This window comes from Dromiciops gliroides, chromosome 3, assembly GCF_019393635.1.
Source record: "Dromiciops gliroides isolate mDroGli1 chromosome 3, mDroGli1.pri, whole genome shotgun sequence".
NCBI classification, from domain to species: Eukaryota; Metazoa; Chordata; class Mammalia; order Microbiotheria; family Microbiotheriidae; genus Dromiciops; species Dromiciops gliroides.
In genome coordinates, this window is record NC_057863.1 from 12,411,810 (window position 1) to 12,425,091 (window position 13,282).

Genomic DNA, 13,282 nt, shown 5'->3' on the forward strand with positions numbered 1-13,282 from the left:
ACTCTGGCTATATTTCTATAATTACTACTATTATTACTACCATTACTTCGAATTTATCACATTCCCTTAAGATTTACAAAAGGTGTCACTAGCATTATCCCACCTTACTCCAATTGCCCTTACTTGTGGCTGCCCAGTGCCTGTATTCCTGACCTTTCCCTTCACTCAATCAAAACCCAACTTTCCTATGTCCCATTACTTTAAGACTCCAAGAATAGAACCAAGGGATCTAATAAAGTAATTCAGAAGAACTGTGTTAATGACCAACCATGTTGCTCTTCCATGATCATATGTGTGTTTTAACAGTTGCCTTTGATCCTTTAAACTAGGGGTTCTTAACCTTTTATTTTGGTGGCCCAGGCAGTCTGTTGAAACCTTTGGATTCCTCAGAATCAAAGGTTAGTGAAAATAAAGCTGTAGTTTTTTCCTGCCCAAATTTCACAGATCCCCCTGAAATCTATCCCTACATCCTCTGTGGGTTGGGGACCTTAGGTTAAGAAGCCTTTCTTTAAACCATATTAGTTATTGCAGCAGGACCAGTAAGGAAGATACTCTGGGGTTGGTGCACTTCTCCAGGATGCCTCTTAGATACCACTGCAGAGACAATGACAAGGTTAGCCGTGCTGGGTAGCACCCATTGGGTGGGGGTGGGGCTTTCTTAGGCACTGAACGTGCTGTTAATGACAAACTGAATCTCAATGCTGGGACCAGATGGGAATATTCGGACGTTGGAGGGAAGTTATGGGAAAGTTTGTGCCCTCTGTACCCAGCTTCTGCCTTCAAATGGTCACTTCTAAGATCATAGGCCCAGGTCAGGAACTAGAAAGAATCACACAGGTGTTCTAGCTCAACCTCCTCATTTAACAGGCGAGGAAACCAAGGAATTTGTTCACATAGAATACCACTGAGTAACCCCTAATCAAACCTGCCTTTGTATGATGGAGAATACATGTTCAGACCTTCCAGGGCTCTCTGTAGTAATGCCAGAACAGGCTGGTATGGGTTGTTTTTGTCACCATGGTGTCCAATATCTGACCAACTTAATTAATTAATTAATTAATTTATTCATTCATTCATTTATTTATTATTATTATTAATTTTTTTTAGTGAGGCAACTGGGGTTAAGTGACTTGCCCAGGGTCACACAGCTAGTAAGTGTTAAGTATCTGAGGCCAGATTTGAACTCAGGTCCTCCTGACTCCAGGGCCGGTGCTCTATCCACTGTGACACCTAGCTGCCCATCTGACCAATGTAAGTGCATATCACTTACATGTAAAAAGCTAGAACCCAAGCTCTTCCCCCCAAAAAGACTTGAGATTCTTGACTCCTGGGGTTTCTGGACAGTTGGTCATAGAATTTACTAGTTAAAAATAAGACCAAGTTAGGGAACTAAAAGAAGCTCATTTGAAAAAAAAAAGACCCACAGGCACGTCACAGAAGTTAGCAAAGCATGGGAAAGTCATGTCCACTCCACCGATCATTGGGGTGTTCTCTATGTATATGCAATAAGGGGCCACTTGGCTATTTCTTTAACAGTGGACTTTCTATGGCACATGAGAGAGAATTGGAATCACAGTATTTCTAAGCTGGAAGAGCTCCCAGAGTTCATCCAGTCTGACTGAAACAGGAATCACCCCCACAAGGTCCCTGGCCAAAGGCCACTTAGCTTTTTCTTGAAACCATCCAAGATGGGGAAGCCACTCCCTCCTCAGGAAGCCCATTTTACCTTTGGACAGCTCTGATCATTAGGATTTTTCCCCCCTGCAAATAGAGGCAAAATTTGTACCTTTGTAATTTCTGAATGTTTACTCTTAGTTCTGTCCTCTGGGTCACATCATTGATGAGAAATGTAGATGTGGCAGTGTCTCTTGCTTTTATGATTCCAAGAAAGTATTTGGCTGAGGCAAGGCAGGTATCATTTTTCTCATGCAAGAAGAAAGCAAAATACTTCAGAGATTTTCTTACCTTGGTTATTAACTCTATCAGTCCTCAGGCCCACCATCTCTTGTCTCTTCTTCTTTCTCAGTTTCTCGTCTCACCCATCACTGTGCACACCTTCAATCCTCATTGAGTTCTCAAATCTCTCCAAAATGGGAAAATGCATAAAAGTTAAAAAAATTTCAGTTGTTCCTGTAGACACTGGGAGGTTTCTAATTCACAGTTCTCAGCTGTATGCAGCTTACAAAACTCCCAGGTGACACGTGAACCTGATTAAAGGGAAATATTTAACGAACTAAATAAAAATACTATTGAAATAATATCAATTTGTGGTTTTTCTGAGTCAGGATGTGGCCCACAGGGATCTGTTTCTATTTGAGTTTGACAGTACTGGTCTAGGATACCAGGAACCCAAATGAGGTAAAAACTGGATGAACAAGCAACCTAGAAGGCCAATAATCTCACATGGGCACACTAATTCAAAATCCTCTTGCCTACCTCCTACTATACCCCAACAGTAGAGCTACACAACTCAACCCACAGATTTGTAATGGAACCCAGCTCTACCCCCCACCCCAAACCCCCTACACCACACACAGAGTCCTGGAAATCCAAACAGACAAAGCTTGCTCAGGCTGCAACAATGGTATACTAATGCTCTGAACAAAATGGAGCTCAACTAGAACAGGGGACATAAGGGATTGAGGACAGCATGACATTTCACCAAGGCTAAGAAATGGAGCCTAGTATCCAACTAGGGCCAGTTATTTCCCCCCAGAAGCCACTTGGGGCAGAGATGGAGGCTAGTAAATTGCCTACTTTGGGAGGAGGCTGAAATGACTTTGAGATCAAGCCATTGAGGGACTCACCATCAAAACAAAGAAAGTCAGAAAATGAGTAAGAATAAGGAAAAAAAGACGGAAATTTCCAAAGATCTCTGGGAGATAAAAAAGTCAGTGAAGATCTTGAGCAGAAGCAGATGAACCAACACAAAAGATATTGATAACAGCAGGGTGTTTGGCCTCCAGATTAGGTAAAAGAGCCCAGATATCTGTGAATAAATATTGTAAGAGAAAGACAAAGTTTGGATAAATACTATTGTACTTACCATGTGCCGGGTACTATGCACCTCATAATTACTAATATCTTCCCAGCAGCTCTGTGAGATAGATGCTGTTATCTCCATTTTACAGTTGAGGAAAGATTAGGTTTCTAGGGTCACACAGCTGGTAAGTGTCTGAGGCTGGATTTGAACTCAGGTCTTCCTGATTCCGGACCTGGTGCTCCATCCACTGTACCACATAGGTGTTTAATAAGACTTTTGCAAGCTGAATAAATACCTATACAACAGAATAACTGCAAAATAGATAAACTTGCATCCATAATGACAAGACTCACCAAAGAAGCAAAAGAGAGTATAATAGTTTGGGAATGGAAATACATGAAATTGGAGTAAAGTCTAGAGAAGAAAAAAAGTAATAACTTTAAAAGAAAGCATCATCTCCATACAAGCAAAATATATTGATTTTTTTTTTGCAGGGCAATGGGGGTTAAGTGACTTGCCCAGGGTCACACAGCTGTAAGTGTCAAGTGTCTGAGGCCAGACTTGAACTCAGGTACTCCTGAATCCAGGGCCGGTGCTTTATCCACTGTGCCACCTAGCTGCCCCAAAATATATTGATTTTAAATACAGGATACCCAGAGAAAACTGAAAGATTATAGGTCTTCAAGATGAAAACAAGTAAAAAAAATCTTAATACCACAATGCAAGAAAATAATGCAAGAAAACTGCCCATAGAAAACAAAATATAAATGAGAAGAATCTAAAGATCACCTCCAGAAAGATGTTTCAAACTCCAAGACATATAGTGGTTAAACTGAACTATTCCACTGACAAACAACAAATATTGCAATTAATTAGTCAGTCAATAAATCAATAAACATTTATTTAGTGGCTGCTATGTGCCGGGCACTGTGCTAAGCATTGGAGGCACCAAATAAGGCAAAAGAAGTCCCTGCTCTCAAGGAGCTCACAATCTAACATGCGTGTGTATATGTAGAGAAACAACATGCAAAGGCCAATGTATGAACAAGATATATAGAGAATAAATAATTGTGAATAACCAGCACAGCAGGGCACTAGAATTAAGAAGGAGCAGGACAAATTTCCTAGAGAAGGGGGGATTTTAGTTGTGACTTGAAGGAATCCAGGGAGGTCAGTAGTTGGAATGGGGGAGAGAGCATTCTGGGTAAAGGGGACAGCCAGAGAAAATGCCTGCAGCTGAGAGATGGAGGGTCTGATTCGAGGAATTGCTGGGAGGCCAGTGTTCTGGGATTGATGAGTATGTGGTGGGGAGTAAGGTGCAAGAAGACCAGAAAGGGGAAGGGGGCTAAGTTACGAAGGGCTTCAATGTGAAACAGAAGATTCTGAATTTGCTCCTGGTTCAATAGGCAGCCACTGGATTTTACTGAGTGGGGAGGGGGTGACACGGTCCTACTTATTGCACTTTAGGAAAATCATGTTAGTGGCTGAATGGAGGATAGACTGAATCCTTGAGAGAGACTTGAGGCAGGCAGACCCACCAATAGCTATTGCAATAGTCCAGGAGTGGTGGTGAGGGACTGCACCAGGGTGATGGCAGCGTCAAAGGAGAGAAGGGAGATGCTGCAAAGGTGAATTCAACAGATCTTGGTAACTGCTTGGATACAGGGAATGAGAGTCAGTGAGGAGTCCAGGTTGACTCCCAGGCTGTGAGCCTGAGTGACAGGGAGGATGGTGCTGCCTTCTACAGTTATAGGCTAGGTGGGAGGCACAGGGTTTTGGATATGTTGAGTTTAAGATGTTTATGGACATTCAGCTTGAGAAGTCTGAAAGGCAATTGGAGATGCAAAATTAGAGATCAGCAGAGAGATTAGGGCAGGAAATGTAAAATTGTGAATTATTGGCATAGAGGTGGCAATTAATTAAAGGGTAAGGAAATAAAGCAACCCAGGAAAATGACAAAAACACAACAACAAAGAGACCATGAAAATATTTCTTTCTAAACACATGCAAAGAGAAATGGATGATAGCAGAAGTCAAATAGAAGTGAAGATGGGGAAACAGTCCTGAAACATCATGGGCTAAGCCTCGCAACACCTTGCCTGCAGGTGAATCAGTGGTGTGTGTGTGTGTGTGTGTGTGTGTGTGTGTGTGTGTGTGTGTGTGTGTGTGTGTGTGTGTGTATGTGCAACTGAATTACAAAATGAGATGGCATAGAAAAAAGGGAAGAAGAGGAAGAAGATAGATGGGAATAGGTTATGTACTCTAGTTAAATTAAAGGTTTACAATGAAGGGGAAATGACTCCCGTAGTCTCTCAGGAAGGAGAGGATATAGGAAAATGTGTGCAGAGGAAAAATGTAGAGATTGAAAAGAAGGTTAAATGGGGAAATTTTGTTTCAGTGGTGGGAGTGAGATACCACTGATGAATGTTCCCATGGGAAAAGAAAAATATCATATAAAGGGGGTTGGAGACCCTATAATGTGCATAACCTATAGTTATTTGGTAGTGAGAGACCACTCACTCTGCTTGAGGAGAAAAAGAATCAGAACTCCTGGAGGGCAAATGACTCTGAGAGAGTGGGAGGTCATGCATGCTGGGAAGATATTTTGACACAAATGGGAAAAAATGACCCAGGGAAGGAGAACAGTCTGACCAAGGGAAGGAGAACAGTCAATAATGAACTGCAACTTCAGGGAAACAGAAAGATTCTTACCATGTGGCAATAACCTCTCTATCATCTTTAGGAATTGGTATTTTAAAAAGTGAGGCACAACAGAAAAAAGAAGATCAAAAGGCAAGATTTATACGTAATAACATAGAAACTAGAAAAGAGAATCCAACACAGGTACCTTAGAAGGTTCATTATCCTGAGGAATACAAATACTAAAGAAGGTCTAAATAAAATATGAAGGCTATGAATAAAAAATCAAAAGTCTAGAATAGATAGAGGAGATAAATAATAAAGATAATAAGGGCTAGAAATCTTTAAAAAATACTAATAAACAAAACAAGTTGAAGGGGAAGAGCAGAAAGGGGATTTTACTTGAAAAAAAACTGTAAGGAGAAAAAGAGGATAATTAAATAATGAGGTAAAAATCAGCAAGAAAAAGAATTAACAGGTAAAATATCCAAACTAGAGAAAGTAGGAGGGAAGAGACTTGAGGGTCAGAGAAATAAAAACATTAGAAATAGGATTACTTTATGGGGCAGCTAGGTGGCACAGTGGATAGAGCACTGGCCCTGGAGTCAGGAGTACCTGAGTTCAAATCCGGCCTCATACACTTAACACTTACTAGCTGTGTGACCCTGGGCAAGTCACTTAACCCCAATTGCCTCACTTAAAACAAAACAAAACAAAACAAACAAACAAACAAAAAGAAATAGGATTACTTTAAAATAGATTAAGTGAAAATAAATGAAGGGATGTAGTACTGTGTTTACAGAGGAAAAAGGAAAAAAAAACCTAATTTGGAAAAAAGAACAAAATTGGAGACAAATGGAGAAAAATAGAAATCTAACACTAAATTTACTTGTATTAAAAATATTAAACAATCCAATAAAATAAAAAGGTGGACAGATCAGATAAGAAAACAAAACACCATGAACTATTGCTTCCAAGAAATATACTTAAAAAACCAAACACATATACAGAGTAAAAATGAGGGACTGGAAAAAATTTGCTATACATCAGGTGAATCCCAAGAAGCTGAAGTTGCAATCATGTTATCAGAAAAAGCAAAAGCAAACCTTCACAAAATAAAAAGGGATAAAAAGCAAACTACATTATTGTGAAAGGAATGACAAATAATTGTTTGTCCATATCAATCCATATCAATATTAATCTTATCTGCTCCAAATGTCTTAACATTTACATTCATGAACACCAACTGAATTACAATAAGACACAGACAGTAATACAATAATGACAGGAGATTTTAATGTCCCTTTCTAAGTTTTGGATGAGTTGAACTAAAATATAAATTAAAGGGAAAATATTTAACTCTGATTTCTGGAGAAATTAGTTCTAAAATTATATGGAATCTTCTAAATAGGATTGCAAAAGAATATATACACACTTCTTAGCATTATATTGAACTTTAAAAAAAAAATTGGCCAGGTAGTAGGGCACAGAGATATTGCTAACGAATGTAAAAAAAAAGGCATAAATAATAAACACAACTTTTATAGACTGTAACTCATTGGATTTTTTTTTTTTTTTGGTGAGGCAATTGGGGTTAAGTGACTTGCCCAGGGTCACACAGCTAGTAAGTGTTAAGTGTCTGAGACCAGATTTGAACTCAGGTCCTCCTGAACCCAGGGCCGGTGCTCTATCCATTGTGCCACCTAGCTGCCCCTATAGACTATAACTCAATAAGAATAGTAATAAGTTCAGGTAACACAAAAAAAGACAGACCCAAATAAAGACCTAACAATGAAATCTTAAATAATTGGTGACTTTAAGGACAAATTATAGATACAATTAATAATGAAGTACAAAATGATAATGGTGAAATAACACATCAATACTTCTATCATATAGCTAAAGTAGTAATCAGAAGAAAAATTTCTTAATTTTTAATTTAAAATCACTTAATTTCCCAACAATGACATATTAACAAAAATTGTCTAAATTAATATGCATTTTAAAAATTAGAAAGCCAAGAAATAAACAAACCAAAATAAGCACAGAAGAGGAGATATTAAAAGTTAGAGTTTATTGTTTAGTTATTTCAGTTGTGTCCAACTTTTTATGTCATCATTTAGGGTTTTCTTGGCAAAGATACTGCAGTGGTTCACCATTTTCTTCTCTAGCTCATTTTACAGATGAGGAAACTGAGGCAGACATGGTTAAGTGATTTGCCCAGGGTTACAAAACTAGTCAATATCTGAGGCCAGATTTGAAATCAGGTTTTTCTGACTCTAGCTCTAGCACTTTATGCACTGCACCACTTAGCTGAACCCCAAATTAGAGGAGAAATAAATAAATTGGAAACAAAAAACCCTATAGATATATGTAAAACTAAAAACTAGTTATTTGAAAAGACTTATAAAATTGATAAAATTTTAGTCAATCTGCATAAAGACAAGAGAGAGGAAAATTGAATCAACAAAATAGCAAATACGGAAGGTAAAATTACAACCCCAGGAGGAATAAAAAGGATTACCAGAACCTATCATACATGCTAACAAACTGAGGACATAAAAAGAGGAATACTTCCTAAACTAGAAACTATCCAATATAACTAAAGGCCACATGAGATCTTAAATAATCCAGTTTCAGAAAAGAAAATAGAACTAGCTATAAAAGAACTACTAAAGGTAAAAATAAACTCTTGGTTCTGATAAAATCATAGGAGAATTCTGTTATACTTTTAAAGAACAACCAGCATCTATATTACAAAAATTATTCTCAAAAATTGAAAAAGAAGGCACCCCACCAGACTTCTTTATGAGACAAACATAGTTCTAATACCTAAACCAGTGGAAAACAGTTACAGACCAATATCCTTAATAAATATTTATTTAACAATTTCAAATAAAATCCTGTCAAACAGATTGCAGTGATTCATCGAAGAAATAATTAATCATGACCAAGATGGATTTATACCAGGGATGTAAGGATAGTTAGCATTAAGAAAACAATCAATATAGTTAGTCATATTAAAAATAGCAATATCCCCAAACCACATGATTATCTCAATAGATGCCTTCAACAAAGTACAATACTCATTTAAGCTAAAAATCCTACTGTATAGTAGTATAGAGGTGCTTTTTAATATCATATAAAGCATCTAAAATCAAGAGCAAGCATCATATGTAATAAATATGGGGAGAAAGCAAAGATGTCCACTCTCCCCTCTATTGTTTGATATAATTTTGGAAGTTATAGCAAGCAGTAAAAACAAGGGAAAGAAATTTAAGTCTTAAAGATAGATAAAGAGAAGGTACTTGTTGATGATAGATAAATAAGGAAAGCTTGTTCACTTAAAAAATTCCAGAGAATTAGCAAAGATACTAACTGAGAAAGTTAATAGCTTCAGCAAAGTTGCAGGGTACTAAATAAATACTCAAAAATCAATAGCATTTCTATATGATAATAACAAAACACAAGAAGCAATAATAGAAAAAGAAATCCCATTCCAAATAACTACAAAATGCACAACATATCTGAGGATCTCAACACACAAGAAGACATATAAATTTAATTGTAAAATGTTCCTTAAATAAAGAACAACTTAAATAGCTGAAGGAATGTTCAATGCTCATGGCTAGGCCAAGCCAATTTAATCAAAATGACAATACCAGCAAAGTTAATTTATACTTCTAATATTATCCCAATCAAATTGCCAAAGGATATTTTAAAGAACCCAATAAAAATAACACAATTCATTTGGATAAATAAAAAAATCTAGAATACCTAGGGAATTATGAAAAGAGATAGAGATAAAGGGGTAATAGAACTTCCATACTTGAAACTATATTATAAAGCAATAGTCATAAAAACCAGCTATTATTGGTTAAAAAGTTGAGAGGTAGGGCAGCTAGGTGGTGAACAGTGGATAAAAGCACTGGCCCTGGATTCAGGAGGACCCGAGTTCAAATCCAACCTCAGACATTTGACACTTACTAGCTGTGTGACCCTGGGCAAGTCATTTAACTCTCATTGCTCTGCCAGAGAGAGAGAGAGAGAGAGAGAGAGAGAGAGAGAGAGAGAGAGAGAGAAGAGAAGAAAAAAGAAAAAAAAAGTGGAGAAGTAGATCAATGGAACAGACTAGACGGAAGAATCGGAAACAATAGAACATGATAACTGGGTGTTTGATAAACCAGGAAACATTGATTACTTAGGAAAGAACTCTCTATTAGAGAGTAGTCTGGCAAAAATTAAGTTTAGACCAATATCTTACAGTGTGTATTCTAAATGGATACATGACCTTAATATTGATGATTATATGAAGAAAAAATTAGAGAAGCAGATACTATATCTCTCACACCCATGAGTGGGAGATAGATTCTTTCTTTTAAAGTATTTTATTATTTTCCAGTTACATGTAAAGGTAGTTTTCAACATTTGTTTTCATAAGATTTTTAGTTCCAAATTTTTCTCCCTCCCTCCCTTCCCTCCTCCCTCCCCAAGACAGAAAGCAACCTGATATAGGCTATATATGTACAATCACATTAAACATATTTCTGCATTAGTCATGTTGTGAAAGAAGAATCAGAACAAAAGGGGAAAACCTCGCGAAAAAAAACACACACACAAAAAAGGAGAAACGGTATGGTTAAATCTGCATTCAGAATCCACAGTTGGTTTTTCTGGATGTGAAGAACATTTTCCGTCATGAGTCCTTTGGGATTGTCTTAGATCATTGTATTGCTGAGAAGAGCTAAGTCTATCACAGTTGATCATCTCACAATGTTGCTGTTACTGTGCACAATGTTCTCTTGGTTCTGCTCACTTCACTCAGCATCAGTCCACTTAAGTCTTTCCAGGTTTTTCTGAAATCTGCCTTTTCATCATTTCTTACAGCACAATAGTATTCCATTACATTCATATACCACTACTTGTTCAGCCATTCCCTAGTTGATGGGAATTCCCTCAATTTCCAATTCATTGCCATAGAGATAGATTCTTAATTAGACAAGGGGTGGAGGTCATTATAAAAGATAAAAATAGTTAACTTTAATTACACAAAAGTGAAAAGCTTCTGCACAGATAAAATTAATTCACCTAGGATAAGAAGGGAAGGTATAATTTGGGGAAAAAACCTTTGCATTAGATTTCTCTGATAGGAGTTTGGATAATAATTAATAGATATATGCACACACACATATCCATTTGTATGTATATGTGTGTACAGATGTGTGTATACCAAATATGCATATATGTATGTATACCAAAACCCATCCTTCTCTAGATAAGTGTCAAAGGATATGAACAAACAGTTCTCAAAAGAGGATTTGCAAATTATTAGCAACCACATGAAAGAATGCTCCAAATTACTAATCTAAACAACCTTTAGATTTTACCTCGCACCCTACAAATTGACAAACAGAACAAAAATGGGAATAGTCAATGTTGGAGGGGTTATGAGAAGATAGGCATTCTAGTGTATTATTGGAGCTGTGAATCAATGTAGCTATTTGGAAAGCAATTTGTAATTATGCAAGTAAAATAACTAAAATGTCCATAGTCTTTTATCCAGAGATTCCCTTTGTAGGCTCATACCCAAGAAGGCCATTGGAAAAAAGAAAGTCCCTATATATGCCAAAATATTAAAGCAGCATTTTGTGTGACAGCAAAGAATCAGAAACAAAATAGATGGCTATCGATTGGAGAATGGCTAAACAAACTGTGGTACAAGAATGTAATAAAATATTACTGTGCTATAAGAATGTATATGATAAATACAGAGGCGTTTACGAAAAGATCTACATGAACTGATGCAGAGTGAAGTCAGCAGAACAACATATGCAATGATTACAACAATGAAAATGGAAAAACAACTGCCCCCCCCCAATCAAAGTCAATGTTACAAAATTATCAAGAATGATCACGGCTCAAAAGGAAGAGATACGAGAAAACACAGAGGTGGGAGGTCCCCAAGCATTGTACATTGCACATACTGCCAGATTTTTTAATGTATTGATCAGATGAAAAAACAGGTCGAGAAATTTGTTCAGGGGCACATAGCGACTGAGTTCCTGAGGCAAGATTTGAACTCAGGTCTTCTTCACCCAGAAGTCCAGGACTCTATCCAAAATACCACCAGCTTCCTCCTTCTTTATTGGTGTGATTAGCTGTTCTTTTCTTGAGAAAGTGAAGCAAACCCAGGCAATTGTGTTGATTAGTTTGAAGGAGCCCCTTGCCATGGGCTGCAAACCATACTTGACCTCCCTTGTCACTTGCTGACCAATATCCAGATCTACCGTCTGCTTCCCATCAGGCATCTATTTCCTGGCACTTATCAATCAATCAACATTTATTAATGCCTACTGTATGTATGCCAGGCACTGTGCTTAGTGCAGGGTACACAAAAACAGGTGAACAGTCCCTGCCCTCATGGAGTTTATGATCTAATGGCAGAGACAGCGAGCACAAACGTATTTACAAAGCAAGCATGTATAGTATAAATAGGAAGTAATTAACCGAGGAAAGGCACTGGAATCAAGAGGAGGTTTCCAACAAAAGATGGAATTTTAGTTGGCACTTAAAGGAAGTCAGGAGGTCGGTAGGCAGAGTAGAGGAGAGAGAGCATTGCAGGAATAGGGAAGTCAAAGAAAATACTAATCATAGCTAATAATTGCTAGTATGTATATAGCCCTTTAAGGTTTACAAAGAGCTTTATACATTATCTCTGATCCTCACAACTCTGGCAGATGGGTGCTATGGTTAGCCCCTTTTTACAGATGGGGAAACTGAGGCAGAGAGAGGTTATGTGACTTAGCTAGGGTCACACAGCTAGTGTCTGAGGCAGGATGTAAACTGAGGTTTTCCTCACTCTGGGTCTGGTGAGCTGTGTCACCTAGCTGCCTATGACACTTGAGGTCATGTAAGTTTGGGTTGGAAAGGATCTTAGAGGTTGTCATTTACAGGTGAGATTGCTCAGATTCACAGAGATAAGCTGCCTTGCTTAAGCTTACATAGGTAATAAGTCACAAAGGAAGGATTTGAAGCCAGGTCCTCTGACTGCAGAACTCTCTCCTCTATGTTTCTGGAGAGCCTGCTCCACACAGGGCTGTGCTTGCTAAATTCTCAGGAGCAGCAGAATCTGGACACATGGAATCCGGTCCTAAATGGCATCCCAGGGCACTGGGAAGGCTACGATAGAATGGCCAGAGTGGATGTTCTCCATGATTCTCCCTTTTCCTCATCTCCCAACAAGGCTGGTCCTAGAAATTACTGAGTCTCCAGTGCCTAAGGGTAGAGAAAAAAGCCACTTTTTCCCACTAGCAAACCGTGGTGGATGCTTGCTTCTTGTGTGTTTGCAACGGTCCCCTCTGGGAGGACTGGGCTGAAAGAGCCAGCGACCTTATCAAGATCAGACCTGTGTCCTCCACCACTCTACCCTCCCCACCCCCCCAATCTGAGACCACCAGGCTGCCCACCTCCACAAGACAGGGGGGCTTTCCTGTTTTTATAAGAATAGGCTGACCGTGGACTTGGACTTCATTTCATCAGAAAACAAATGAAACCTGGGCTATTGGTTTTGGACTTTCTACAAAAAAGTTAATCTCTTTCATTTCCTGATTACAAACTGCCCTGGAGGTTTATACTTTGCTCCTTATCTTTCCTTCTCCT